Source organism: Podarcis pityusensis (genome assembly GCF_964106645.2).
Source record: "Podarcis pityusensis genome assembly, chromosome: 16".
NCBI classification, from domain to species: domain Eukaryota; kingdom Metazoa; phylum Chordata; class Lepidosauria; order Squamata; family Lacertidae; genus Podarcis; species Podarcis pityusensis.
This window is the reverse complement of record NC_138041.1, coordinates 35,471,927-35,498,921: the sequence shown is the minus strand read 5'-3', so window position 1 is coordinate 35,498,921 and position 26,995 is coordinate 35,471,927. Positions and strand designations below refer to the sequence as shown.

General features: G+C 49.3%; 1 long non-coding RNA gene across 2 annotated transcripts; it reads right to left on the bottom strand.

Moving 5' to 3' along the window:
• Positions 1-312: 312 nt before the first annotated feature.
• LOC308465427 lies at positions 313-26,753 on the bottom strand. 2 transcript variants are annotated; one of them, XR_013980427.1, is made up of 4 exons: positions 26,618-26,753; positions 13,831-13,908; positions 9,660-9,862; positions 313-1,749 (listed from the first exon to the last, which is right to left on the bottom strand). It is a non-coding gene; the product is annotated as an uncharacterized lncRNA (long non-coding RNA). The 2 variants fall into 2 exon arrangements; XR_013980428.1 differs by lacking the exon at positions 13,831-13,908.
• Between the last annotated feature and the right edge of the window lie 242 nt (positions 26,754-26,995).

Sequence of the window (26,995 nt, the reverse complement as noted above, 5' to 3'; positions counted from 1 at the left end):
CTGGATATGTTATCATAGAGCTGGCCAAAGTTCTTAATCCTACAAGCTTCATACAAAATTATTCATAAAGCCACGAACCGCAAGATACACTTTTGGTTGGCAGAGTCTTCCTTCTAGCATGCACACAAAACACAACAAGTTTGCACATCAGACTGCAGCCTCAAAAAGACAACACTGCAAGCAATGAGTTAGTTTGATTGCATTGTGAAACTTGGCTGAGTTTCCAGAACGCCCCATCTCTGTAGTCCAGTGAAAACACTGAATCCCTTTTAGGACCTGGCTAATCACTAAAATGATACACATGCTACTGTTACTAGCAAAGCGGAAGTTTTATTATTTGTGTAGCAAAACACACTGGCTTCTGGCTTCATCAGTTGCTCTGTTAAAAATGCTGCTGGTTCCAGGGTGGCTCTTACAGAGCTTTGAGGATGGAGTGCTCAGAAGGGCTTCATGGGCTGATGCAAAGTGGTACAGGCTGAGGCCATGTGGTATCAATGTGTCCAGAGAACACATCCAGAACACCTCTGCCTTTGCTAACATGGTTGGATCTATTGGCATCTCTACAGAAATTACTGATATGTCTTACAGGCTGTGGTTCCCAGGACTGGAAATGGTTAGCAGTTGCTTTTTGGTCCAAACTGCAGATTTTAGATGGAAGATAGATAAGACAGACAGAGACAGACAGACAGACAGATTGTGGACAAATGCAAATCTCCTCCTCCTCCTCCTCCTCCTCCTCCCTCTCTCTTTCTCTCTCTTCTATCCTGCATCCAGGTGAGTAGGATTCATTGTGAGAACACTCAAGGAGGATGCAAACAGGTCTGGCTAGAGATGTGGTCTTGGGAGAGGGGTGTGCGGCTTGGGGGAGGGTGTGATCTGGTAAGAGAGACCCAGACAGAGAGGCTTGGGAGACAAACTCCCCCAGCCTTGAGTTCTCCAACCCTGACCAACTGAGAAACTTGTTGCGCATCATCTAAGACATTAGAGATTTCCACACCAATGGGAACTCAGAATGTTGCAACATCTTTGGGGGTAAACCAACTGAGCTGCAGCTCTGTATTTTTGTTATATGATATATGCTTGTTTTCTGTAAACACTTTCTTTCTGGCATGACACCAAATTCCCTTCTCAAATTGCACGGGATCCCACATTTTAGGGTAAATTCAAGGGTGTTTGCCTGCAAGATAGCAGCCAAATCCTTATTCTCTAGGAATCCTTTAGCTCCCATCTAGCCTTGAGAATTTTTTTTGGTGGGGTGGGGGGTGCTCCAGATCAAAACTACAAGTCTGTCAGCATATTCTCTTCTACGAAAAGTTTTCCATCTCTCTTTCTCAGTCACACATTCATAAAAGCCACCCTTTTTTCAGGGACACAGTGGTTGGCACCACTGTGAAACTCCAGTTTTTCTTAATTCGTATATTCCACTTCTTGAGCTTCTCAATTTTTTCCCTCACTTTTCAGTTTTAAGTCTGAAGTATGAGAGATCTGTTATTGGGATGATGTGGGGCAGATGGGCAGATCACTGTCCTCTCCCAGATCAAAGAAAACTTGCTCCAGAGACATACTCACACCCCTGGCTGAAAAAGCAAACTTCTCAACAACTGTTGCCACCAGATCCAGTTGTATACAGATAGCAGACCATGCAGGAGAACTTGAGATAACAGAACAGGAGCAGTTTTCAACACCTTCCAGTTTCTTCCCTAACTGCCATTTGTCTTGAGTCCCCAGAGGAAATCATGAAAAGAAAGGCTTTGGAAGGAGCAAAAACAAAACACAAAAAAGCAATGAAGTGCCATTTTGCATTTTATGGTTGCCTGCTGGAATGCCATGTGCAAACAAACATATATTTATAGGCTTGGCTTGTCATGTTAACACAAAGGCAAAAGCAGGCCATGAAGAACATAAAGAAGATGAGCCCAAGAGACTCTTCCCATTAAACTGGTGCAGTCAGTGTGTATGTAAGCTGCAGCCCTATTGGTTCTGCTTCAACTCTTATATACCCCATGCTGGTTTTATATATATATAAAATTTGATGATAATTTCTAGATGCCAAGATCCAAGTTTGAGGCAGGAACCCCAGCAGAGATTTAAAATCACAAAATATTCAGCAAATCAAAGCACTGAAATATAGGCTGTTAAATCTTTAAAATATGCCCTTGTGAGTTCCAAAATGTCCCTCTTCCATTGGTTCACTTACAAACTCTTCAAAGGTCTGGTTCATGTGCGTTTCCATACACCAGTCAGAAAAGTGGCACAGGCAGTAAAACTTGGCTTAGTTCCAAAACATTGAAAGCTTCTAAATTATTGGTATAGGAACTCAAGGGATGTTTGTGGGAGCTATGTGGTCTGAGCTGGAGCAACCAGATCAATCCTCTTCACATGCTGAGCTTCTTGGGTTAACTGAGGGAACGGAGATCTGATTACCTAGTCCCTCTCAAGGTGAGCGGAAGGGGATACAGCTAAGCCTGGCAGGACAGATTACTCTATGGTATTAATCCCTTCATGTTAATGAGACTTAAGCATGTTGGTTGCATGAGGCTGGTTATCCCACACTCAAAAGGTTGCTGTGTCCTGCAGAAGAGTATCTCCTTAAAGTCTCTAAAATATCAGAAGTGCTTTCACTGCAACTTGGAACAGGGCCTTAGGTGTGGTTGCCCCTGTTATGTGGAAAGGCATCCTTGCTGAGATACAATGGGCATCTGCTATCTGTATTTTCCTGAAACAATTGAAGACTTTCTTTCTTTCTTTCTTTCTTTCTCTCTGAAATATACTCAGAGTCGCAAAGTGATTTCATGCTCTTTATTCAGCTCATAGTAGTGAGGAGGAATGAATGAATGTCCCCTCACAGTATCTGCTTTATATACATTATTTACACAATGGGCTGCACATGATTGGCTAATTCTGGAATTCTACTGTAAGCCAATCAGGTTGTGGATTCACTTCTATCTGGAGCAGGATTGGGTGGTTCCTGCCAACCAATCATACTGCTGCATTGTTCTAGGACCAATCAGACTGCTGCATTCTGAATCCTATTGTTCTAGGACCAATCAGACTGCTGCCTTTTGGATCCTATTGTTCTAGGACCAATCAGACTGCTACAGTTTGGATCCTATTCAACTCAGTACATAACACCCCTCCCCTCTAAGTTCCAGTCCTGCCCGGGAGGTCGCATTCATAGTCCTCAAGGTATGCCGGCGGCCTACGTGTGCGTTGTGGCCTGGGGTGTTCCCTGGTCCGGGCTCCGGGTTCTGGCTCGTGTTCCAAGGATGCTGGCTGTGATGCGGCTGTTTGGTCTGGTGCAACCGGCTCGCTCAGTCGTGGTTCTGGTTCCGGTGTCCTTTCGGCCTCACGGGTCCTCTCTGTATTTACTGATTCTGCCTCTCCTGCTGGCCCCTCCTGCTCTATGGGCCTCACTGCCCCGCTGTTCCCTTGGGACTCCTCTGACCTGTCCTCCTCCTGGTTTTCTCCCGGGAATCGTCGCCGTATCTGGTCGCAGTGGCGGCGCCAGCATTGCCCCCCATCCGTTAGCACCTCGTACGACACGGGGCCAGTGACCCTGGTGATTGTGGCGGGTACCCATGCTGGGCCTGCCCCAAAATTCTTTGCGTACACTGGGTCCTGGGCCTCGAAGGTCCGGGGGTTCCTGCCTTCCCCCACCACTACCTCATCCTGAGCTCTATCGGGGTGAAGGCGGTCCAATCTGATTGCAAGGCGCCGACCCATTAGTAGTTCAGCGGGGCTCCGGCCAGTCGTTGAGCTGGGGGTGCTGTGCTGTGCTAGAAGGAATGTGGCAAGGCGGTACTCCCAGTCCCCTTGCGTCATGCGGCGAAGGGTGTCCTTGGTGGTCCGCACCATGCGTTCTGCTTGGCCATTGGTGGCAGGGTGGAACGGCGCCGAACGGATGTGGCGGATGGCGTTCTGCGCTGTGAAGGTTTGGAATTCTCCTGACGTAAATGCAGTCCCGTTGTCTGAGACGAGAGTGTCAGGGAGCCCGTGGGTTGCAAACAGCCTGCGTAGTACCCGGATGGCTGCGGACGTGGAAGTGGACGGTACCAGTGCGACTTCCAGCCATTTGGTGTAGGAGTCCACCACTATGAAGAATGTTTTCCCCTGAAAGGGGCCAGCGAAATCCACATGCAGGCGTGACCATGGTGCTCGGGCGGACTCCCAGGACTGGACTGGGGCCCTTGGGGGATCTGGGCGGGATTCTTGGCAGGCCTGGCAGTGTTTGACCCAGGCCTCTATCTCTCCATCGATCCCCGGCCACCACACATAACTCCTGGCAAGGGCCTTCATTCTTACTACCCCTGGATGTGTCTCGTGTAGGGCTGTGAGGACCCTTTTGCAGAGGGGCTGGGGAACAACGACTCTGCTTCCCCATAACAGGCACCCCTTGTGGGCCGACAGTTCATGTTTGCGGGTTGTGTAGCCGGCGAATTCTGGCCCGGGGCTGCTGCTGGGCCATCCCCTCCACACCCAGTCCAGGACCCGGGAGATGACCCTATCTTTCTTGGAATGGTGTGCAACTTCTTGTGCCTGAATGGGGCGGTCGGGAAGCAGCTCCAGGCTCATAACCTCTTGTGCAGGTGCTGGGTCAGGGCCTGTTTCCGGTAGTGGTAGCCTGCTGAGGGCGTCCGCATGGCCCATCGCCTTCCCAGGTCGGTGAATCAGTGCATACTGGTAGCTGGCAAGGAAAATTGACCACCTGAGGACGCGAGGAGACAGCACTTGGGGGGTCTGCTTTTCGGGGGCAAACAAGCCAAGCAACGGCTTGTGGTCAGTCACCACGGTGAAGGGCCGCCCGTACAAGAAATCATGGAATTTTTTTACTCCCTTTACGATTGCCAGACCCTCCTTGTCGATTTGCGAGTAGTTCCGCTCGGTTGTGTTGAGTGTCTGGGAAAAGTACGCCACCGGTACCTCTCTTCCATCCGGGAGTTGGTGCCCCAGGACAGCTCCAATGCCATAGGGTGAGGCGTCGCATGCTAGCACCACCGGCAGCCTCTCGTCGAAGTGTGCCAAGACCGAGTTTGAGACAAGCAAGTCCTTGACTGCCTGGAATGCGGCCTCCTGGCGCTGGCCCCACACCCAAGGGGCCCGCTTGTCCAGGAGTCTGTGTAGGGGCTCCGCTACCGCCGCCTTGTGGGGAAGGAAGGAATGGTAAAAGTTCAATAGTCCCAAGAAGGCCTGAAGTTCAGTCTTGCTCTTGGGCGCTGGGGCATCACAAATGGCCCGTACCTTGTCCCCAGTCGGGTGGACCCCTTCTGCGTCCACCATAAATCCCAGAAAGTCCACCTGAGGCACTCCTAGTAGACATTTTTCCCGCTTCACCTTGAGACCCGCCGTCTGGAAACGGTGCAGAACGGTGCGGAGGCGGTCCTCAAACTCCTCTGGTGTGGGGCCGGCAATCAACACATCATCGAAGAAGGGGGTGACGCCAGGAATCCCTTTAAGGAGAGAGTCCATTATATTCTGGAATATGCCTGGTGCCACGCTGACACCGAATTGCAGCCGCTTTACCCTGAACGCTCCTCTGTGCGTCACAATCGTCTGTGCCTCTGCTGTGGCCTCATCTACTGGCAGCTGTTGATATGCTTGGGCCAAGTCCAGCTTGCCAAAAATTTTCGACCCAGCCAGGGTGGCAAGGACATGGCTGACCACTGGCACTGGGTATGCGTGGGCCGTGAGGGCCTTGTTTATGGTACATTTGTAGTCTGCGCAGATGCGGACCGAACCATTAGGCTTGACGGGTGTGACGATTGGGGTTTCCCAGGGAGCATTAGGCACCGGCTCCAGCACTCCTTGCTCTACGAGTCGGTCCAATTCCTCGTCTATACGGGGTTTCAAGGCGAACGGGACCCGGCGGGCCTTGAGCCTGACCGGTCGTACTGCGGGGTCAAGCTGTAGCGCAATGGGGGGGCCCGTATACTGTCCCAATTTCCCATCGAAAACCCCTGGAAATTCCTTGCATATGGCGTCCACGTCCACTTGTAAGCTAGTGTGGTTCACCCCGGTGACAGCTAGCCCCAGTGGTCCAAACCATGCCAATCCCAGTAAGCTAATGTAGGGGCCCTTGACCACAAGCAAGTCCAGTTGCCGCGTCCGCCCTCGGTATTGCACCCTGAAGGTCCCCACCCCCATTGTGGGGACCTTACGTTTCTGGAAGTCCCGGAGGGTGAATGGGGCCGGCCTGAGTTTGGGACCCCCAGTGGGACACAGTTTCCTTAAGGTCCTTGCCGAGATTATGGATAGAGTTGAACCCGTGTCAAGCTCCATGCGGCATGGGGCCCCCTCTATCTGTACCTCTACATAAATTTTCTCTACGTTGGGGTGGGGCAACTGGTATACCTGGAAGTCCGTGAGCTCCGTCGAGTTGCCTTGGTGCGTTGGGCCCCGGGACCTGGGGCTCTTGGATTGGTCATCTGATGCCTGGTGTCGGGTGGGCCGAGCCCGACACACCCGGGCGATGTGTCCCGATTTTCTGCACTGCCTGCACTCTGCGTTGCGGAAACGGCAGGTCCTCCTCTCGTGACTCTCCCCGCAGCTTGCGCAGTTCCCTCCTTCTCGTCGAGGCAGCTGTGGTCTGTGCGCTGCTTGAGTGCGCTGCTGTACTCGGTGCACCTCCTCCCTGTTGGATCCTGAGTCGTCGGTGAGGTCTTCATGGTGGACCCTCGGTTGGGATGGCAGGCTCGGCCGTGCCTCTTGGGTCGACCTCTCGGCAGCTTCTGTTGCCAGGGCCTCCTCCAGAGCGACCTGGAACGTTAGGTCCTTCTTAGCGTAGAGGCGTCGTTGCAGCTTCTCATCCTTCAGGCCACCGACGAGGCGGTCACGAAGCATGTTCTCCAGCTCTGAGAAGTTGCAGAACCGGGCGGCTTGGCGGAGAGAGGTCACAAACCCAGTTATGGTTTCCCCAGGGGCTTGCCGCTTTGCGTAGAAGGCATTTCGACGAGCCACCACTGAGGGCTGCGGCGAAAAGTGCCCCTTCAGCTGTTCCATTATTGTTTTGTATGGAACAGTAGCGACGTCTTCAGGCGCAAGGAGAGCCCGGGCGATTTCAAACGTCTCCTCTCCGCAGACGCTGAAGAATATCGCCCTCTTCTTGGCGTCTTCTTCGTCGGTGACCCCTTTGGCTTCTAGGAGGAAGGTGAAACGGGAGGCGTACGCTTCCCAGTCTCCAGATGCTGGGTTGAATGGCGAGAAGCTGCTGTTGGCTGCCATTCTGAGTTCCTTGTGCCCCGGAGCTGAAGCCTGGATACACGGTGCGAGGCAGCGGTGCGGCAGTTGGCGGTGCTGCGGTGCTGTGTGTGGCAGTCAGCTCAGCGGGATCCCATCCTCGTCGCCAGTGAAATATACTCAGAGTCGCAAAGTGATTTCATGCTCTTTATTCAGCTCATAGTAGTGAGGAGGAATGAATGAATGTCCCCTCACAGTATCTGCTTTATATACATTATTTACACAATGGGCTGCACATGATTGGCTAATTCTGGAATTCTACTGTAAGCCAATCAGGTTGTGGATTCACTTCTATCTGGAGCAGGATTGGGTGGTTCCTGCCAACCAATCATACTGCTGCATTGTTCTAGGACCAATCAGACTGCTGCATTCTGAATCCTATTGTTCTAGGACCAATCAGACTGCTGCCTTTTGGATCCTATTGTTCTAGGACCAATCAGACTGCTACAGTTTGGATCCTATTCAACTCAGTACATAACACTCTCTCTCTCTCTCTCTCTCTCTCTCTCTCTCTCTCTCTGACAACCTTTCCCAGCTAGATGGATTTTACTTATTTTTTTTAGGTTTCCCTCTATTGTCAGCTGTTTTTATTGTCCAGCCTTTAGAGTTAGCATCCAGCTAAGTTCTACTCCACAGACCCATTGAAAACACTAGCTTTAAATTAGACATGCCCATTAATTTTAAGGGGGCTACTCTGAGCAGGAGTAACATTGGTAGCCATCCATGGAAATCCTTTCTGAATGTTCCTATTTCCCGCACTCCTCTTTGGGAAGGCTGGCAGTGTTTTGGCCCCCCGAGGATGTGATAATGCATTAAGAATAAACAAGGGGGGGGGAGAATAAAGCAACCATCACAGGGAAATCATACCCTGTCCAAATGAAACCTTCCTCTCATCTCTGTCATCACATTTCCCTATTTGAAACCTTTCATTGTTTCAGATTTTAATTCTCTTTTGGCAGATCGCCTCTTTTGGGGCAGCGACATTATCCGGTCAAGCACTTTCCAGTTGACGGGTGGTGGTGGTGGAGGGGTGAATTTAATATTCTTCCAAACTGTGTCAGATTGTTACCCCTCTACTCGGAATGAGATAAAATCTGTAAGCAAGAGGCAGTTAAAAGAGTAATTATCAAAAGACTTGGGCTATGAAAGGACGTGTAATTTCTGCTGTCATTGATAGTCGACACTCCAAAAAAAAGTGATAAATTTGTCTGTGGCAGGAAATAAAATGACAGAGCGCTTCTGTAATGCAAATCAGCACTTCCTTGAAGGTTTTTGCTTTGAAAAGGGTATTTCCCCTGTGAGAGTTATTTCATTTACTCTCTTCTTCTTCTTAACCCCCAACCCTATCTGTTTCTTCTTCTTCCTTTGCTCAGAGCGTCACAGGGCCTAAATGTTGCCCACTTGCAGCAGTTAGCAGCAGCTCCATGGGGATCGCGCTTCCTTTCTCCCAAGAGGTCTGTCTGGAAAGAAGACGCGTTAAGAATGCCAGCTTTTGGTTACAAAAGAACTGTTCGCTCCCAGTGGGGCAAGAATCTAGAACAGGCTTCCTCAACCTCGGCCCTCCAGATGCTTTGAGACTACAATTCCCATCATCCCTGACCACTGGTCCTGTTAGCTAGGGATCATGGGAGTTGTAGGCCAAAACATCTGGAGGGCTGAGGTTGAGGAAGCCTGATCTAGAACCAGAGCTTGCAGAGTGAGGATGCGGGAACCTGGTAACAACTCCCATCAGCCCCAGCCAGTGTGACCAGTGGTGGACTTTGGGTTCTCAAAATTCAGCCGTGCCCTATGTGATGCTAAAATGGAGGGCGGGGCACCTCTTGCACTCCATTCTACAGTTTTGTTTTGGTGTTCCCTGCAGCACGGCTGAGACTGTACCCATTGTGCTGAACTCAAACCACCCCTGCCCCTGGTCAGGGATGATGGGAGTTGAAGTCCAACAACATCTGGAGGACCACAGGGTTCCCCATCCAGTGGTGACTGGTGCCCAGGGCCATCTTTAGCATATGCGCCGCCGGAGTGCAAAGACCCGCCCAGCGCCCCCAAATTTAGTGCTGCTCATGTTTACACCTAAGATATACTTCTCCATAGGGAAGCGGGTGGCGCTGTGGGTTAAACCATAGAGCCTAGGACTTGCCGATCAGAAGGTTGGCGGTTTGAATCCCCGTGATGGGGTGAGCTCCTGTTGCTCGGTCCCTGCTCCTGCCAGCCTTGCACGTCAAAGTGCAAGTAGATAAATAGGTACCGCTCCAGCAGAAAGGTAAACGGCATTTCCATTCGCTGCTCTGGTTCGCCAGAAGCGGCTTAGTCATGCTGGCCACATGACCCAGAAGCTGTACGCCGGCTCCCTCGGCCAATAAAGCAAGATGAGCGCCACAACCCCAGAGTCGGCCATGACTGGACCTAATGGTCAGGGGTCCCTTTACATTTATACTTCTCCATGGTTGCAGGCAAGGTCATGGCGGCGGCGGAGGCGGTGTCCTGCTCTTCTGAGTCTCGCTGCTGTCGCCCCTCAAGGACTGGGCACCTGAGCTCTGCAAAGGCCATGCAGCTTCACATCCAGGTACTTTTAAAAGCTCCCCAGGAGGAGGAAGGAGAAGAGCAACGCCTCTTCATGCAGGGCAGGACTCTGGGGAGGAGAAAGCGGCCAGGGTAGAGGCGGCAGTGGCAGCCGGCTTTGAATGTCAGCTTAATCAAAATTATTTATTATTTAATCACAGGTAGAGATAGTTAAGAGCTTAGGTGCCTTTAGTGGCGGGTGCCTGGCACTCCCCAGAATTCTGTGCCTGGGTGCCTTGGACCTCTTGCACCCCCAAGTAAAGACCACCCTGCTGGTGCCCACTGGAACTGATAGGGAGGGATGCAGGTGTAGTTGGAGCTATACCAGAGAGGGCCAATTAATTCTAGGTTTGTCCCCATCCTCCTCTTGGCTGAGTCCTACAAGGGCAACACTGAGTCTAAAGAGGAGGAAGCTGCCAGCCAGTGCCATTCCCTGAGCTGGTTGTACAAAGGCCAGGCTGGCAGGTAGCCTGGGACAGTGCCTGGTATGAGGGAGAAACAGATACAGCAATAGGAGAAAACCAGCTCTCCTCAACCTGGTGCTCTCTAGATGTCAACAGAGTACCATGCCCACTGTTCCCAGGCAACATGGCTAACGGTTCAGCAGCTTCCTCATCCTTGGGATAGTGGAAAACAGTTGATTGTGAGCAGGATATGGAAGAACTGTGATTTTATGGGCTTTTCATCTCCCCATACTGACAATTTGACCGTGCGGGAGCATCAAAATACTTGCTGACTGGCAATGTTGTAGGATCAATAAAACAGAGCAGGGCTTCTGAAGCGGTGCTCCCAGGACTACCTCAAGCAGTGGACAGTGGTAGTCCCTGATGAAGCAATGGAAATGACAGAGGGGAAAACAAACCACTGGAGGGGTCTGTGAAGTTTCCAGGCTGATGAGGCAATCCCTTCCTCCCCAGTATGCAACCTGAAAAACTGCTTGCATCTTCAGCCATGCAGCCATTGTTTGAGAAAGTATGTGCATAGGGATAAGGCTAGAGTTGAACACAGCTCCTGCTAGAAAACACCACTCTTTGCTGTGCAACTGTATCCTTATTATTTTTTATGTTTCCATCCCATCTTGCCTCCAGGGAGTTCAAGGCGGAATACATGCCCCTCCCCATCCCTGGACCCTATCTCTAAAGCAATGCTGTAAGGTAAGTTAGGTTTAGAGTGACCCTAGAACAGAGCTTTCCAAACTTTTCACAATGGTGACACATTTTTTAGACATGCATCGTTTCGCAGCACAGTAATTCAGTTTCACTAGCAAACCAGAGGTTTAAACTAACCCCTTTCCAGCCCCGGGAAGAACATGGGGGAGCATTCGCACAACACACCTACACACTGCAGCCAACACACTAATGTGTCACGACACACGGTTTGGAAAGCTCTGCCCTAGAAGGTTATCAGGTGAACTTCAGGCCTTCGCACTCTAACCGCTGCACAATACTGCCTTCCCAAGATCACAACAAAGATGGGGAGGCATTCTCTATGGTGCTCTGCCCAATTGGCCTAGCACTGTACACACAGACACGGCTTCTACATAGTGCTCAAATGACAAGGGAAGAGGGTGGCGCTCTCAGTGGAACTCTGCAAGCCTCACTCTCCCTCCAGCTTTAGCCAAACCAGACACATACTGAGAGCCTTCTGAAAAGTGTTAGCTAGCATAAAATGTAACGGGGCCAGGGGGTTGCTCCTGTGCATCCCCTGTAAATTGAGCATGGCTCCTACACACTGCTAGGGAAGGGGGGGAAGGACACCAATTGGCAAATAACCCAGAGCCTCTTCCTTTCTTATCTCTGGCATTCCACCTTAGCAATGGCTTCACTAACTGCTTTTCCTTTTTTTAATCCGAGAGAGAGAGAGAGAGAGAGAGAGAGAGAGAGAGAGAGAGAGAGAGGCAGGCTCTCCCTCCATCTTCAAACTAGAACTAAAAATACCTGCTTGACCCTTTTAAGTAAGGATTGCATATGTGGTTAGCACAACTCCCGCTGCCCCCTGCTGAGATCAAAGGCTGGGCCCAACTTAACTTGGAACATTGAGCAGCTGTCACTGCCTCCCTTGTTAAGGGCAAAGTTTCCTCTTCTCTGAAGGGTGTGGCACTGGCTTATTTGATGTTCTGCCTCTTTGGAATAATATGGCCGCTGTTCTAATTGCTCTTGGTTTTTTTATATAAAAAAAGCAAAATGAAACGAGCAATGCAGGATAGAGCCATTTGGCCACCGTGCAGGTTATTGCCATAGAAGGAAAGAAAGACCACGTCAAATATTGCACATCCAGGCAGAGAACCCCGCAGAGATTATTTCGGATGAGTTGCTGCAAATCCTGCATGAAGTGTCAAGCTCTTTTAAGTGAAAAAACACTTTAAAAAACAAATAGACGCAAAGCTTTTAAACTCTGGAGGGTGGGAGGATGTGCGTAACATCTTCAAGGCCCGTGAAGTGTGGGATGATAAGATTTAGGCTGCATACACAGATATGTACACACAATGGTTGTCTTTTCTAGAATTAAGGTCTGAGTGCTTCCCTGCCCCCCCTTCATAATCCGCAGACAATTTACATCTCCTGCCTGCATGTGAACATCCTTTCAACTTTGTTGGGACAACCCTGCTGTTTATATATTTTGCCAAATAAGGGCCAAGGACGGGAAACAGACACACCCACACCCGATTTGGAATCACAATGGGAACCCTGGCATGAGACCACACGGTTTCTTCCCAGAAGGCCATGGGGAGTTAGCTTGTTTTGGTTCAAGCCTTGCAAGCTCCGCTCCACCCACACGGCTGCTCCCCGAGGCTCATCACACGAGGGGCTCAAAAATCAAAGCTAACTGAGGATCCGCTCCGGAGAGTTTTTAATTCTCAACGAAGCCTCTCTTCAGATGGACAAGAAGCTGCTCTCAGATACTGGCTGCAGAGGGAAAGAGAAGGGGAGCAAGCATCAGAGCTGCGGTGGGGAACCTTTTTCATTCCGAGGTCCACCTACCCTGCTGGACAACCTTTCAGGGGCCACACACCCATGGTGGGCAGGGACTGAGGCAAAAGTGGGCAGAGCAAGAAATCAAATGCAAGCTTTGCACAGAGGGCTTGAGAAATGCAAGAGAATACAGTGGTACCTCAGGTTAAGTACTTAATTCGTTCCGGAGGTCCGTACTTAACCTGAAACTGTTCTTAACCTGAAGCACTGCTTTAGCTAATGGGGCCTCCTGCTGCCGCCACACCGCCGGAGCACGATTTCTGTTCTCAACCTGAAGCAAAGTTCTTAACCTGAAGCACTATTTCTGGGTTAGCGGAGTATGTAACCTGAAGCGTATGTAACCTGAAGCATATGTAACCTGAGGTACCACTGTAGCAAAGTAGCTGGATTGTGTGTGTGCCTGGATGTATCCCATCCATAACAAAGCTTGGCCATAACAAGCCAAGGGAAGAACAGTTGCTCAGAGTTGCACATGTTTAGCATGTAAACATTTAGCATGTAAACAGTTGCACATGTTTAGCATGTAAAAGATTACCGTATTTTTTGCCCTGTAAGACACACCCAACCATAAGACGCACCTAGTTTTTAGAGGAGGAAAACAAGAAACAAGAAAGCAATGCATAGCCTCTTGAGCGCAGAGGGAGGAGCGCTCCCGCTGCGCTCAAGAGGCTTTGTGTGGCTATCTCTGAAGACAGAAGAGCAAGAGGGATCGCTGCGCACCGATCCCTCTTGCTCTTCTGGCTTCAGCGATAGCTGCACAGCCTGCATTTGCTCCATAAGACGCACACACATTTCCGCTTACTTTTTAGAAGGGGAAAAGTGCATCTTATAGAGCGAAAAATACGGTAATTTGTGAAGGTAAGGCTACCAAGGGCTACCAGCCACAATAGCCACTGTCTGAGGTAGTATACATCTGAATGCTGGTTGCTGGGAATCCCAGGTGAGGAGAGCACTGTTTCATTCAGGTGCGGCTTACAGGCTTCCCATGAGCATCGGGTCAGACACTGTGAGAGTAGGATACTGGACGAGGTGGTCTGATCCAGCAGATTATTTCTTATGTTCATACCAGTGTTGGAATGCAGGGAGCCCAACTGCAGGTGGAGTCACAGCCAATGAAACCTCATTCTCTATTGATCGCAAAGAACTGGAAGGAGGAGAAAATCCCATCATTATTAGAATGGCAAAACAAACTCTGTGAATTTGTAGAAATGGCAAAATTGACAGCAATTATTAGCGGTCACTCAAATCAGAGAATAATCAAAGAGTGGGATGGAGTGAAGGAATACATGAAAAAATATTGTTCCGGAATTGAAATATTAATAGATAATGCGTAAAACGTGCAGGGGTAAGCAAGAAAATAACGATAGAAACAATTGAATAATTATTAAATTATAAACAACGCAACAAGATGGAAGAAATAAAATATTGAGATCACACATGGGTGAAGGGGAGTGGGGGGCATGTGGGAATCTATAATATTATTTATAATATACATTTCTTAACTGCGATGTATTTACATACAGCAAAGGGAAGCCTAGAGTAATCATGTATGTTTTAATTTAGGTAATCTATGTAATAGGCTTATGTTAGAAAATGAATATGGATTTTGAATTTGATGCTTGTATTTGTTTCTTTTTGGTTTTGAAATAAAATTATATAAATAAGACACCTCATTCTCTCTTTGTCCCCATCCTCCTTTCTCAAAGGCAGCACTGAGACTATGGAGGAGGATGCTGGCAGGTTGTGGCACCACCCCTTGGGTTGGCCGTAAGTAGGAAGGCAGGAAGGGGAAGGCTAGCTGGGGGGGAGTGCACTTGGTGGGACAGTGCCCCATTCATCCTCAGGGAGCAACCTTCACTGCTTCTAATTTCACATATTCATGGACCAGCATCTCTAGGTAAGGCTAGGATAGGTCACTTTCTAGAACTACCGCCAGCTAGTATGAAGAACACAGGTAGGGGACTTGTGGTCCTCTAGATATTGGATCCCAGTAGTGATGTATGGAAGTGAGAGCTGGACCATAAAGAAGGCTGATCGCCGAAGAATTGATGCTTTTGAATTATGGTGCTGGAGGAGACTCTTGAGAGTCCCATGGACTGCAAGAAGATCAAACCTATCCATTCTGAAGGAAATCAGCCCTGAGTGCTCACTGGAAGGACAGATCCTGAAGCTGAGGCTCCAATACTTTGGCCACCTCATGAGAAGAGAAGACTCCCTGAAAAAGACCCTGATGCTGGGTGTTATGTACTGAGTTGAATAGGATCCAAACTGTAGCAGTCTGATTGGTCCTAGAACAATAGGATCCAAAAGGCAGCAGTCTGATTGGTCCTAGAACAATAGGATTCAGAATGCAGCAGTCTGATTGGTCCTAGAACAATGCAGCAGTATGATTGGTTGGCAGGAACCACCCAATCCTGCTCCAGATAGAAGTGAATCCACAACCTGATTGGCTTACAGTAGAATTCCAGAATTAGCCAATCATGTGCAGCCCATTGTGTAAATAATGTATATAAAGCAGATACTGTGAGGGGACATTTATTCATTCCTCCTCACCACTATGAGCTGAATAAAGAGCATGAAATCACTTTGCGACTCTGAGTATATTTCACTGGCGACGAAGGTGGGATCCCGCTGAGCTGACTGCCACACACAGCACCGCAGCACCGCCAACTGCCGCACCGCTGCCTCGCACCGTGTATCCAGGCTTCAGCTCCGGGGCACAAGGAACTCAGAATGGCAGCCAACAGCAGCTTCTCGCCATTCAACCCAGCATCTGGAGACTGGGAAGCGTACGCCTCCCGTTTCACCTTCCTCCTAGAAGCCAAAGGGGTCACCGACGAAGAAGACGCCAAGAAGAGGGCGATATTCTTCAGCGTCTGCGGAGAGGAGACGTTTGAAATCGCCCGGGCTCTCCTTGCGCCTGAAGACGTCGCTACTGTTCCATACAAAACAATAATGGAACAGCTGAAGGGGCACTTTTCGCCGCAGCCCTCAGTGGTGGCTCGTCGAAATGCCTTCTACGCAAAGCGGCAAGCCCCTGGGGAAACCATAACTGGGTTTGTGACCTCTCTCCGCCAAGCCGCCCGGTTCTGCAACTTCTCAGAGCTGGAGAACATGCTTCGTGACCGCCTCGTCGGTGGCCTGAAGGATGAGAAGCTGCAACGACGCCTCTACGCTAAGAAGGACCTAACGTTCCAGGTCGCTCTGGAGGAGGCCCTGGCAACAGAAGCTGCCGAGAGGTCGACCCAAGAGGCACGGCCGAGCCTGCCATCCCAACCGAGGGTCCACCATGAAGACCTCACCGACGACTCAGGATCCGACAGGGAGGAGGTGCACCGAGTACAGCAGCGCACTCAAGCAGCGCACAGACCACAGCTGCCTCGACGAGAAGGAGGGAACTGCGCAAGCTGCGGGGAGAGTCACGAGAGGAGGACCTGCCGTTTCCGCAACGCAGAGTGCAGGCAGTGCAGAAAATCGGGACACATCGCCCGGGTGTGTCGGGCTCGGCCCACCCGACACCAGGCATCAGATGACCAATCCAAGAGCCCCAGGTCCCGGGGCCCAACGCACCAAGGCAACTCGACGGAGCTCACGGACTTCCAGGTATACCAGTTGCCCCACCCCAACGTAGAGAAAATTTATGTAGAGGTACAGATAGAGGGGGCCCCATGCCGCATGGAGCGTGACACGGGTTCAACTCTATCCATAATCTCGGCAAGGACCTTAAGGAAACTGTGTCCCACTGGGGGTCCCAAACTCAGGCCGGCCCCATTCACCCTCCGGGACTTCCAGAAACGTAAGGTCCCCACAATGGGGGTGGGGACCTTCAGGGTGCAATACCGAGGGCGGACGCGGCAACTGGACTTGCTTGTGGTCAAGGGCCCCTACATTAGCTTACTGGGATTGGCATGGTTTGGACCACTGGGGCTAGCTGTCACCGGGGTGAACCACACTAGCTTACAAGTGGACGTGGACGCCATATGCAAGGAATTTCCAGGGGTTTTCGATGGGAAATTGGGACAGTATACGGGCCCCCCCATTGCGCTACAGCTTGACCCCGCAGTACGACCGGTCAGGCTCAAGGCCCGCCGGGTCCCGTTCGCCTTGAAACCCCGTATAGACGAGGAATTGGACCGACTCGTAGAGCAAGGAGTGCTGGAGCCGGTGCCTAATGCTCCCTGGGAAACCCCAATCGTCACACCCGTCAAGCCTAATGGTTCGGTCCGCATCTGCGCAGACTACAAATGTACCATAAACAAGGCCCTCACGGCCCACGCATACCCAGTGCCAGTGGTCAGCCATGTCCTTGCCACCCTGGCTGGGTCGAAATTTTTTGGCAAGCTGGACTTGGCCCAAGCATATCAACAGCTGCCAGTAGATGAGGCCACAGCAGAGGCACAGACGATTGTGACGCACAGAGGAGCGTTCAGGGTAAAGCGGCTGCAATTCGGTGTCAGCGTGGCACCAGGCATATTCCAGAATATAATGGACTCTCTCCTTAAAGGGATTCCTGGCGTCACCCCCTTCTTCGATGATGTGTTGATTGCCGGCCCCACACCAGAGGAGTTTGAGGACCGCCTCCGCACCGTTCTGCACCGTTTCCAGACGGCGGGTCTCAAGGTGAAGCGGGAAAAATGTCTACTAGGAGTGCCTCAGGTGGACTTTCTGGGATTTATGGTGGACGCAGAAGGGGTCCACCCGACTGGGGACAAGGTACGGGCCATTTGTGATGCCCCAGCGCCCAAGAGCAAGACTGAACTTCAGGCCTTCTTGGGACTATTGAACTTTTACCATTCCTTCCTTCCCCACAAGGCGGCGGTAGCGGAGCCCCTACACAGACTCCTGGACAAGCGGGCCCCTTGGGTGTGGGGCCAGCGCCAGGAGGCCGCATTCCAGGCAGTCAAGGACTTGCTTGTCTCAAACTCGGTCTTGGCACACTTCGACGAGAGGCTGCCGGTGGTGCTAGCATGCGACGCCTCACCCTATGGCATTGGAGCTGTCCTGGGGCACCAACTCCCGGATGGAAGAGAGGTACCGGTGGCGTACTTTTCCCAGACACTCAACACAACCGAGCGGAACTACTCGCAAATCGACAAGGAGGGTCTGGCAATCGTAAAGGGAGTAAAAAAATTCCATGATTTCTTGTACGGGCGGCCCTTCACCGTGGTGACTGACCACAAGCCGTTGCTTGGCTTGTTTGCCCCCGAAAAGCAGACCCCCCAAGTGCTGTCTCCTCGCGTCCTCAGGTGGTCAATTTTCCTTGCCAGCTACCAGTATGCACTGATTCACCGACCTGGGAAGGCGATGGGCCATGCGGACGCCCTCAGCAGGCTACCACTACCGGAAACAGGCCCTGACCCAGCACCTGCACAAGAGGTTATGAGCCTGGAGCTGCTTCCCGACCGCCCCATTCAGGCACAAGAAGTTGCACACCATTCCAAGAAAGATAGGGTCATCTCCCGGGTCCTGGACTGGGTGTGGAGGGGATGGCCCAGCAGCAGCCCCGGGCCAGAATTCGCCGGCTACACAACCCGCAAACATGAACTGTCGGCCCACAAGGGGTGCCTGTTATGGGGAAGCAGAGTCGTTGTTCCCCAGCCCCTCTGCAAAAGGGTCCTCACAGCCCTACACGAGACACATCCAGGGGTAGTAAGAATGAAGGCCCTTGCCAGGAGTTATGTGTGGTGGCCGGGGATCGATGGAGAGATAGAGGCCTGGGTCAAACACTGCCAGGCCTGCCAAGAATCCCGCCCAGACCCCCCAAGGGCCCCAGTCCAGTCCTGGGAGTCCGCCCGAGCACCATGGTCACGCCTGCATGTGGATTTCGCTGGCCCCTTTCAGGGGAAAACATTCTTCATAGTGGTGGACTCCTACACCAAATGGCTGGAAGTCGCACTGGTACCGTCCACTTCCACGTCCGCAGCCATCCGGGTACTACGCAGGCTGTTTGCAACCCACGGGCTCCCTGACACTCTCGTCTCAGACAACGGGACTGCATTTACGTCAGGAGAATTCCAAACCTTCACAGCGCAGAACGCCATCCGCCACATCCGTTCGGCGCCGTTCCACCCTGCCACCAATGGCCAAGCAGAACGCATGGTGCGGACCACCAAGGACACCCTTCGCCGCATGACGCAAGGGGACTGGGAGTACCGCCTTGCCACATTCCTTCTAGCACAGCACAGCACCCCCAGCTCAACGACTGGCCGGAGCCCCGCTGAACTACTAATGGGTCGGCGCCTTGCAATCAGATTGGACCGCCTTCACCCCGATAGAGCTCAGGATGAGGTAGTGGTGGGGGAAGGCAGGAACCCCCGGACCTTCGAGGCCCAGGACCCAGTGTACGCAAAGAATTTTGGGGCAGGCCCAGCATGGGTACCCGCCACAATCACCAGGGTCACTGGCCCCGTGTCGTACGAGGTGCTAACGGATGGGGGGCAATGCTGGCGCCGCCACTGCGACCAGATACGGCGACGATTCCCGGGAGAAAACCAGGAGGAGGACAGGTCAGAGGAGTCCCAAGGGAACAGCGGGGCAGTGAGGCCCATAGAGCAGGAGGGGCCAGCAGGAGAGGCAGAATCAGTAAATACAGAGAGGACCCGTGAGGCCGAAAGGACACCGGAACCAGAACCACGACTGAGCGAGCCGGTTGCACCAGACCAAACAGCCGCATCACAGCCAGCATCCTTGGAACACGAGCCAGAACCCGGAGCCCGGACCAGGGAACACCCCAGGCCACAACGCACACGTAGGCCGCCGGCATACCTTGAGGACTATGAATGCGACCTCCCGGGCAGGACTGGAACTTAGAGGGGAGGGGTGTTATGTACTGAGTTGAATAGGATCCAAACTGTAGCAGTCTGATTGGTCCTAGAACAATAGGATCCAAAAGGCAGCAGTCTGATTGGTCCTAGAACAATAGGATTCAGAATGCAGCAGTCTGATTGGTCCTAGAACAATGCAGCAGTATGATTGGTTGGCAGGAACCACCCAATCCTGCTCCAGATAGAAGTGAATCCACAACCTGATTGGCTTACAGTAGAATTCCAGAATTAGCCAATCATGTGCAGCCCATTGTGTAAATAATGTATATAAAGCAGATACTGTGAGGGGACATTTATTCATTCCTCCTCACCACTATGAGCTGAATAAAGAGCATGAAATCACTTTGCGACTCTGAGTATATTTCACTGGGAAAGATGGAGGGCACAAGGAGAAGGGGACGACAGAGGACGAGATGGTTGGACAGTGTTCTCGAAGCTACTAACATGAGTTTGACCAAGCTGCGGGAGGCAGTGGAAGACAGAAGTGCCTGGCGTGCTCTGGTCCATGGGGTCACAAAGAGTTGGACACAACTAAACGACTAAACAACAAGATATTGGATCACAGCTCCCATTATCCTTGACCAGGCATAGGCAAACTCAGCCCTCCAGATGTTTTTGGCCTACAACTCCCATGATCCCTAGCAAACAAGACCAGTGGTCAGAGATGATGGGAATTGTAGTCCCAAAACATCTGGAGGGCCGAGTTTGCCTATGCTTGTCCTTGACCATTGTTTACGCAGGCTGGGGCTCCTGAGAGTTGAAGTCCATCCACATCTGGAGGGCAGCTGGTTCCCTATCACTGTTGTAGGCAAGCCTGAGCCTAAGGCAGGATGCTATTGTGATAGGAATTTTGAGGTATATGTTAAATGTTCATAAGTGTACCAACCAAGCACATACATAGATCAGCATAGGAAGACCAACCTGAAACCATTTTGATTCCCCTGAGCAAATGATTTCTCTGCAGGGTCAAAGTGGGAAGCCTCCCCATTGTCTCTTTCCTCACAAATCCTGTCTTAAGGGTATGTCTGTGTATGAACAGGGTGAACCTGTGACCTGGCTCAGGAACTAAAGTACTTATCATTACAAAAGATTGGCCAGGCTCCCCAGGTAATCCAATCAAGTGACCATTAACAGGTAACCTGCCCAACAAAGCACTCAGATTTCCTGTAGACCGCCCTTTCTGTGATGTAGGTACAATGTATCTGGGGTGGTGGTCTTGAGCTACACCCCTTCTGTGATGTATGTATGTTTCTGGGGGTGGTCTTGATCTACATGGTGGCAATTTCAAAAGTCTATATAAAGGATTGCACACCATTGTTCTGGGTTCCTCCTCCCTTCTTCGTGTGGTGAGTGAGGACCTGTTGCAACAGATCAATAAAGATCAGGCTTACTAGCTGCTTTACTTCTCAATATTCTCTAGTTGGCTTCTATGGGAACCTATGTAAAGACTCTATATGGGCTCTTGGATACCCCATAAGGGAAAAGGGCAGATTTTTGTTTACAACAGATATATATTGTGATATATATCACACTATGTTGGGACGCGGGTGGCGCTGTGGGTTAAACCACAGAGCCTAGGACTTGCCGATCGGAAGGTCGGCAGTTCGAATCCCCGCGACGGGGTGAGCTCCCATTGCTCGGTCCCAGCTCCTGCCCACCTAGCAGTTTGAAAGCACATCAAGTGCAAGTAGATAAATAGGTACCGCTCCAGCAGGAAGGTAAACGCCATTTACGTGCGCTGCTCTGGTTCGCCAGAAGCGGCTTGGTCATGCTGGCCACATGACCCGGAAGCTGTACGCCGGCTCCCTCAGCCAATAAAGCGAGATGAGCACCGCTTCCCCAGAGTCATCCGCGACTGGACCTAATGGTCAGGGGTCCCTTTACCTTTTTACCACTCTATGTTCCCATTCAAGAGGAGGAATTGCACCCTTAGACATAGCTGGATTGCTTTAGAAGCCTGCTGCTGTTGCTGCTGCAGACACGATGAGATGCAAACTCCGTTCAAAAGGCAGTTACTAATTTAGAGCAGGATAGAATTCACCTTTTCTCTTCTAATTCCAGCTCTCATTGAATCTAAGAGCAAAGATTCTGGGATCTTTGGGGGCATTATTTCTCTGCCCCTCTTCTTTGTGCATAAGATGGGTTTTGTGATCATACATGACAGTCTGGATTTTGAAGCTCCCATATTCAAAGTTAGCAAGGAGAAAAAGCAGGATCCTTCATCTTCAAGCTCCGCACCCGTAGCTTTGCTCCTGAGATATATATATATATATATATATATATATATATATATATATATATCCCAAAGCCCCCCCACCTTTCCTGAAAACCCACTTTTCCCAGTCAGGAGTAAAGGCATCTTACTCCTTAACTTTTAATAAATAATGTACATGGGCTGCCTGCCACTCAGGAGCGAGAGAGAAGCAACAGAATCAAAGCCTAACTCTTTCCTCCATCAAAGCCTCCGGAAGAACAGAAGCACTTTGTACAAGTTTAGTGGCTTTGATTGGCATTCAGCGCTGCTTAGTTTCAAATGGACCGCTTTCGACAAATGTCTTGCATTGGCTTGTATGTCAAGCCGAACCTCAGTTTGTTACGTTGATTTGAGTCAATGTCATATTTGCATGCCGCTCCTCTGCTAGCAGCAAAGTTGAGCTCAAAGCAGCTCACAACAATTACAAAGCGTTAGAAAATTACATATAAATAACATTCCCATCAATATGATCACATTTTTTAAAAAAAAAAACACCCCGCAGTAGCTCATCAGAAATGGCTGCTAAGTGGCATCCCAGTTCCAGGTGACATTCTGTACTTTTCCATGTGTAAGACTATGTTTTTTCATTAAAAATCCTGCTAAAAATTGTGGGTGTTATACATGGGTAGTGCATAGGGTGGGCGTTTGATTGGCCGCTGCAACGATTGTCAGCGGCTATTGTGCATGTTATTGGTTGCTGCATCAATGGGTGATGTTGATTGGCTGAAGCTCCAGCAGTTGGGTGGGCGACTGGCAGCTTCTGCTGGCGATGGGACAGATAGGAGGTGGATTTTGGGATCAAAAAAAGCTCAACAACTCTGTGCCTGCTCCCCCCATTTTCTTAAATGTGAGTCTCCAAAAATAGGGGGTGTCTTATAGATGGAAAAATACGGCAATCCCTCTTGGAAAAGAGACAAGATTCTTCTTGACTTTGGTTTTTCTCTCACCAGGATACACACACACATGGAAGGGCCAATACCCAAATAGGGTGAATTGCTGTATTCAATGTCCACTTTATGGATACTCCTTGCTGTAATAATAATAATAATAATAATAATAATAATAATAATTTTTATTATTTATACCCCACCCATCTGGCTGGGTTTCCCCAGTCACTCTGGGCGGTTTGCAACAAAATATTAAAAATGCAATAAAACATCCAACATTTAAAACTTCCCTGTGGAGAGTAGAGTATTTGGCTTATGCACTTCTTGCCTGTAATGTCCATTAAGATGACAGTTTGGTGACTCCTGTTCTCTCAACATTCCCAGCGGCATCCACTCTACCTTTTGGCCAAACAAATTACAGTGGTACCTTGGGTTAAGTACTTAATTCGTTCTGGAGGTCCGTTCTTAACCTGAAACTGTTCTTTAGCTAATGGGGCCTCCTGCTGCTGCTGCGCCGCCAGAGCACAATTTCTGTTCTCATCCTGAAGCAAAGTTCTTAACCCGAGGTACTATTTCTGGGTTAGCGGAGTCTGTAACCTGAAGTGTATGTAACCCGAGGTACCACTGTATTAACCCAAACTGTTCTGAGTTGTGTGTGAGTGTGTGAGTGTGTACAGCTTTGGTTGTGCTGTAGCCCCCGACGAAAGAAAATAATGCAATACCATTGGGAAAGAATCACAGCAGAAATAGCCCACCACTATCATCGTGTCACAAACATGTCACAGAAAACACTCACGACAAAGCACTGTTCTGGAGGAGGCCAGAGACTTGCTTGATGGAGGTTGTGACATCTCCCCCTTCATCTGGAATACCCAGAAGTAGAAGTTACAGATAGGTAGCCGTGTTGGTCTGCCATAGTCAAAATAAAAAAAATCCTTCCAGTAGCACCTTTAAGACCAACTAAGTTAGATCTTGGTATGAGCTTTCGTGTGCAAGCACACTTCTTCAGATACACTGAAACAGAAGTTGCCAGATCCTTCTATATAGTGAGAAGGTGGGGAGGGGTATTACTCAGAAGGGTGGTGGGAATGGGAGAATGGCAGATAGCTGGGATGAGCCTGCTGACGACTCTTAACGACTGTAATGGGTCTTACAGGAAAAGGCAAGGGGTGAGAAGGTGAGAAATGGCTTAGTCATGTATAATGGGATAAGAATCCAATGTCTTTGTTCAAACCAGGTTTCTCCATGGTTTTAAGTTTGGTAATGAGTTGCAATTCAGCAGCTTCTCTTTCCAGTCTATTTCTGAAATTCTGAAATTCTGAAATTATGGACATAAATCTGACATCAAGAATCACAAAACAGAGAAACCAGTAGGAGAACACTTTAATCTCCCAGGACATTCTATACAAGATCTCAAAGTAGCTGTTTTACTACAAAGGAATTTCAGAAATAGACTGGAAAGAGAAGCTGCTGAATTGCAACTCATTACCAAACTTAAAACCATGGAGAAACCTGGTTTGAACAAAGACATTGGATTCTTATCCCATTATACATGACTAAGCCATTTCTCACCTTCTCACCCCTTGCCTTTTCCTGTAAGACCCATTACAGTCGTTAAGAGTCGTCAGCAGGCTCATCCCAGCTATCTGCCATTCTCCCATTCCCACCACCCTTCTGAGTAATACCCCTCCCCACCTTCTCACTATATAGAAGGATCTGGCAACTTCTGTTTCAGTGTATCTGAAGAAGTGTGCTTGCACCAGAAGTAGAAGAAATTCGTTCCTATTAACCCTCTGAATCTTTGGATCAAAGTCAGAGTGGAAGCGGAGGCAAAGTGGTGTTCATATGACAAGTGGGGGTGTGGGGTTGGGCAGGGGCCCTTCTGCCTTTCATGTATGTTTTTCCCCTAAATAATAATAATAATAATAATAATAATAACAACAACAACAACAACAATAATTTATTATTTATACCCTGCCCATCTGGCTGTGTTTCCCCAGCCACTCTGGGCGGATCCCAACAGTATATTAAAAACATGATAAAACACCAAACATTAAAAACTTCCCTAAACAGGGCTGCCTTCAGATGTCTTCTAAAAGTCAGATAGTTGTTTATTTCCTGGACTGATGGGAGGGCATTCCACAGGGCGGGTGCCACTATTGAGAAGGCCCTTTGTCTGGTTCTCTGTAACTTGGCTTCTCACAGCAAGGGAACCGCCAGAAGGCCCTCGGCGCTGGATCTCAGTTTCCAGGCTGAATGATGGGGGTGGAGACGCTCCTTCAGGTATACTGGACCGAGGCCGTTTAGGGCTTTAAAGGTCAGCACCAACACTTTGAAATGTGCCCGGAAACATTAACCTGCGCTAACCAAGTGGCCGGCTCCTGGGACCTATTAAACTTACAAGTTGTACGGTGGGCATCACATTACAAGAAGGCAAGAATAAGTAATAGACATTTTCTCTGACAAGCAGTTACATTTCACCAGGGTTTGTTTGCTTTGTAAATAGAACCTGAAGAAGGGTGTTTTGTGTGTGTGTTTTTGGGGGGTGGAGTGTGGAATCACCACTTTGCTCTTAAGAGTGGTTAATTTGCTTGCATCACACATCGGAAGCCTGAAAACATTTGTTCTGATTAGTGAGCACAAGCTTTGCATCCTTCTGTTGTTTCTCCTGCTATTATTGCATTGATGTACAAGATGCTGCTCTCAGGTTATTGGGTTTAAAAAGAAGAAAACACCCAAGAGGTGGTGTTGACAGTTAGCTCAGCTATTGAAGATTAAAAGGGGAGCAGAAAACTCATGGGGAAGAGGTTCTATAATAGCCCTTTCCATTGATTGATTGATTGATTGATTGATTGATTCAAAGCATTTGGACTCTGCTTTTCAGGGAGGAAAGCTCCCAGAGTGCCTTCCAAATCAACAAAAACAACACAGTCCTTTTCCTCAGGCTTACAATGGAAAAAGATGCATCATAAAAGGAAAAAGGGATGGGGAAGGTAGAAGAAGAAAGAAAGCAAATTCAGTCACCAAATCCTAAGCGTTACAAAGTTGTTATAATGGCCAGCTTGGATGGGAATATTTAATGTTTTAATGTTAAACATTATATTATCTTTTTATATATGTTGGGAACTGCCCAGAGTGGCTGGGACAAACCAGTCAGATGGGTGGCGTATAAATAGTAGTATTAGTATTAGTATTAGTATTAGTATTAGTAGTGCTTTTTTCTTTAAAAAAATGTGTATGGATACTCTCATTTTGACTCACCATTTTATAGTTCAAATTGGGAAAAATAAATACGGTAAATGGACAAAAGTACAAAGATTCACAAAATGTTTAGGGGTATGCGTACCCCTGAGTCCCCTCAGAAAAAAGCACTGAGTATTAGTATTAAATATGACATCCCTATTTTCATTTGAGAAATGTTGCAGGGTATTCTCTTTGACCTGCCCTTAACAAACGAATTGTCATCTCTAAGACTTATTCTGTTCTCCTATCCTTTAGATATCCAAACAGCGTAAGTATAGGATCTCCAGGAGGATCATGACTTGAAAAGTCCCCTCTTTCATCTGTGCAGCCTTACAAGATCTGTGCATGATAAAAGACAACTGCGTATAAATGGAACATTTTAAGAGCTTCGGAAATGGTTTTTCTTTTCTGAAGCAGGCCTTCCAAAGTGTGCTTTCTCTGAGATTTCTCCCCCCATTTAGTGCACAGTCCAATGAAAACCAGGCTCTGGGCCTTTTTAAAGGAAAGGCTTTTGATTTAGTTAAGTTTTACGAGTGTCAGCTAAGAAGCAACGTGCTTCCATGGCAGTCAATCCCTTTTTATACTCTGCAACGTCAGGAAGCTGTCAAGGAAAGGGGTAGTTCTGCAGCCTGACTTACGACTCACATTTAATGGAGATTTTACTCTTGGACCATGAAAGCCTTCAAAATGAGTGTAGATCCACTTTTCCGGGGTTCATTGCTTGGCAGATTCTTCTTCTCTGAGCACTTGCCAAATCAGAAACATGGGGTGCAAAAGCATTGTAATAAAAAATTTAAGGTCTTTAATATATATATATATATATAAAATGTTCATAAATGTACCAACCAAGCACGTCTGGAGCAGCACAGGAAGACCGCCCTGAAACCATTTTGACTCCCCAAATGACCAAATGTTTGCTCTGCAAGGAGGGAGGGGGTGAGGGAACCTTCCCATTGTCTCAGGAATTGGGTAATCACTATCTCAAAGGAATGGCCAGACTACCAGGAAAGGCAATCAGATAAG